Raw genomic sequence first — 4,307 nt, 5'->3', positions numbered from 1 at the left:
TGGGAGAGGATCCCGGATCTCTTCCTGTCCTGGTATTGCCCCCATTATGGCCAGTTGTGCTGTCATCTTTCTACCGCACCTTTCTCTTTAGCTCTCATTGCTGATCCCAGCCCTAAGACAGCCCGAGTCAAAAAGGCATCTTAAAGCAAAATCCTCTTCCTTGATTACCAGCACCACTGCTCATACCCAGCACACAACTGGCTGAACTGTGACATCACTATGACTCACAGCAGTGGCTGCAAATCTCAGAAGAGTAGTGGGTAGGATGGGGAAAGCGGCACTGTGGAAGCAGATTCTGAATTTTCCATTTTCTCTCTATACCTTCCTCTTCCCAGCCAATCTATAGAACATCCATGCGGCATCATTTTTGGAACACAAATTTGGGTTACGTTGTTCTGATATGTCAGGAGACATTTTTAATGAGGATATCCTCATGGAAACTGCCTTTAACTGAGCTTTGTTCCTATCAGAATTGTTTTCAATCCAGTTCTGGGGATCCCTTTGAGTTATTCCATCCTTGTCTTTCATCTCTGTTAGAGATGGGCGTGTACCAAAGCTGGAATCCAGATCTGAACTTCGCAGCTCAGGCCCATGCTGTGAGTATTGAGAATGTGTTGGAATTGTAACTACAATTTTAAAAGCAAGGGGTTTGCTGGTCCTGCTTCCTGGCTAGTCCAGGGACTCCATAGGGAAGCATGTGATCAGAGTGAGTCCAAAAAGAGCCAGTCTGAAGCAAGGTGGAGTGAATTGTACCTTACTGCTGTAGGGAGCAGCCTGTTTTCTCTCTCGTTGTTTTGTGTTATCATTCTGAATTTTAAAAAATAAAGTAGTGTTACGTTGCAACCCTCCAGCAAGAGCATTTGATATTTTTATCTAACTTCTCTGTGCATATTCTGCAAACATAGCACATCCGTCCATCTATGGATTTTGTATTGCTGCCTATCATCTTACTGTCTGAGCACTTTCCATGTAAAATCCATTGCAATAGCAAAGTGTCTAGTCAGCGGTGAAAGTAACTTAAAGGACTTACCAGTACGTTGGAGTCCTGAGTGGGGGCGTGGCCTGAACCAGAAGAGGCAGGGCCTTTAAATCCCCAGTGGCAGGTGCACCAGGCCCTTTAAATCCCTGCTGGAGCCCAGCTGCCATACAGGCTTTCTTTCTTCTCTGTGTCTACTGGACTGCATGGAGTCTCTAGCCTTTCTGCCTTTCCCAGGTAGAAACCCCATTTAGAGTAGGATTTTTATTTCAGGTTGGTTCTTAAAAATGTTATTAATTTACTCTTATTGGGGATTTTTGTAGGCAATTCATGGCAGGGTTTGTTTGTTTTTTTTCAGTTGACTGGGGCTTGGTGGCAGAAGAGGGTGCCAGGCTGTGGTATCTATTAGCAAAGTAACAAATGTATAAAGTCCCAATCCTGCAAAACAAATTAAGTGGTGTCTGTGCAGTTCTTGTTGCAGTATCAGGGCCTCAACTGATAGACCTGGAACAAGCAAATAACTGGAAATAATATTCACACAGAGTCAAGTAGTTAATACAGAAATAGATAACAGGCATAGACATTTGATCTTTTAGTAGCAGGATATTAAGAATAAAAACAGAACATCTAACAATATCATAGAACATTACAGCTTTTTCACTTTTCATTATTTATTCCTTCAGATTTATAAAAATATCTATTAGCATCCATCCTCATTCCATAGAATCATAGAATCATAGAATATCAGGGTTGGAAGGGACCCCAGAAGGTCATCTAGTCCAACCCCCCGCTCGAAGCAGGACCAATTCCCAGTTAAATCATCCCAGCCAGGGCTTTGTCAAGCCTGACCTTAAAAACCTCTAAGGAAGGAGATTCTACCACCTCCCTAGGTAACGCATTCCAGTGTTTCACCACCCTCTTAGTGAAAAAGTTTTTCCTAATATCCAATCTAAACCTCCCCCACTGCAACTTGAGACCATTACTCCTCGTTCTGTCATCTGCTACCATTGAGAACAGTCTAGAGCCATCCTCTTTGGAACCCCCTTTCAGGTAGTTGAAAGCAGCTATCAAATCCCCCCTCATTCTTCTCTTCTGCAGGCTAAACAATCCCAGCTCCCTCAGCCTCTCCTCATAACTCATGTGTTTCAGACCCCTAATCATTTTTGTTGCCCTTCGCTGGACTCTCTCCAATTTATCCACATCCTTCTTGTAGTGTGGGGCCCAAAACTGGACACAGTACTCCAGATGAGGCCTCACCAATGTCGAATAGAGGAGAACGATCACGTCCCTCGATCTGCTCGCTATGCCCCTACTTATACATCCCAAAATGCCATTGGCCTTCTTGGCAACAAGGGCACACTGCTGACTCATATCCAGCTTCTCGTCCACTGTCACCCCTAGGTCCTTTTCCGCAGAACTGCTGCCTAGCCATTCGGTCCCTAGTCTGTAGCTGTGCATTGGGTTCTTCCGTCCTAAGTGCAGGACCCTGCACTTATCCTTATTGAACCTCATCAGATTTCTTTTGGCCCAATCCTCCAATTTGTCTAGGTCCTTCTGTATCCTATCCCTCCCCTCCAGCATATCTACCACTCCTCCCAGTTTAGTATCTATGATTCTATGATTTTATGATTCTATTGGGGGGCAAAGTAAATTGTGTGTGAATACATGTTCAAACCTAGGTTTGTTCAGTCGGTCTCAGTGATTGCAAACAAGGGCTAGGATTTTTCAAAAGCGGGAGCCTAACATTAGGCTCCTAGGCAGCTAAATAAGTCTTTAAATAAGCCTCTTTTTCCGAAGTGCTGAGCGCTCCAATTTCCCTCAATTTCAGTAGGAACTGTGGGACGTTCAGTGTTTTTGAAAAAAAGGGCCATTTTTCCAGGTGCTTAAATATGGACACAGGAGGCTAATTTTAGGCACTCGTTTAAAAAAAACTGGCCAAAGATTTTAGGACTTGGAAGATGTAAAATGGTATGAAATGTGAGAAATGCAAGAGAAAGAAAATCCTAAAGGCGATCGGTAACACAAGTATTGCAATGCAAGTACATCATCATGCAGGGGCTAAAGCACGAGACTTGCCATCTTGTGTGACAGGGGCTGTAAGGGCAATGAGCCTATCTCAGCCTGACAGAGTCGAGAATAAAATGACCTTAGCTTTGCCCTGTTTGTAGCATTTGAGCCACAAGTGGTGCTAGAAACAGATAATCCTCTCCCCGTGAATCAGATGATGTTGGGTTTGGATGACCACACTGCGCAAACACCAGAAACCTTACCTTGTGTGGCGAGTTCTTTAACAATCACGCTGCCAGGCAACTGCTGCACCAGCGCTAGTTGCACAGGCATTCTCTTGATTATTCATGCTGCATTATATGGTCCTGGCTGCTCTGTTCGTTCTGGTGTGATTTCATTCAGTTCATGGTGTATATCAACGGCATACACAAGGACATATGAAGCTGGATGAGTGAAATCTAAGGCAGAGCTGGCTGCAAAGCAGAGATGCTGCATACTAGAGGTGTATCTCAATCAACATGCTCTTTGAAGGCCTGTGTTTTTTAAGATTTCAGGCCAGCTGGTTGTAAGTATACACTGTGTTTGAAGGCAGCTAAAAGAAAGGAGTTATGAATGGGAGAAAACAGAGCAGAGTGGGAAAGAGGGTGAGCATTACTGAAAGGAATAAGGCAGGAAAGGAGGGAGAGAATTTAAAGTGGAAGGAAATGTTATGAGGGATGTATGGAGATGGAGAAATAAAAAGATGTGCAATGGGATGAAAGAGACTGGGAGAAAAGCAAGAACTGAAGAGTGATCTTGAATTAAGACAGGAGCTAGACAAGAATCCCTAAACCAACTACAGTTACAGATTATAGGTTAAGTGTGCTGTATGTAGCATTGATCTGTTTTCTATTTGTTATATACTGCTCCTTTTTACAGAGGGAAGTCCCTCATTCTAATTGCAGAGGCAGCTGCCATTTTTGTTCAGAACATGGCTGGTCGAAATGTTTTTGCTGAAACTTGTTTTCCCCCCAATGAAAAATAGCTTTTTGATCAAAATGAAAATTTTGTTTTGGTAAAAATGTTACGATTTTAGAGTGGAAAAACATCTTTTATTTCTCCTTCCTTGTTTTCTTTCCTTCATCCCCACTTTTCCAGTGGCAGAAATAAAGGCAAGAGGAAGGATAAAAGGGAGAGCAAGTTGGCAGGGAAATGAGCCAATCTATTTTTTTGGTTTTCAAAAACTGAAAACCAAAATTTCTTTGGGTTTCATGTAATCAAAAGACCAAAAGCTTGCACCAAACTTTCAAACAAAGTGAAAATTTTTCATCCCGTTTGAAATTTT

This window comes from Lepidochelys olivacea (genome assembly GCF_965140295.1).
Source record: "Lepidochelys olivacea isolate rLepOli2 genome assembly, chromosome: 8".
Taxonomy (NCBI): domain Eukaryota; kingdom Metazoa; phylum Chordata; order Testudines; family Cheloniidae; genus Lepidochelys; species Lepidochelys olivacea.
The sequence above is the reverse complement of the archived record's forward strand: the minus strand, read 5'-3'. Positions refer to the sequence as shown.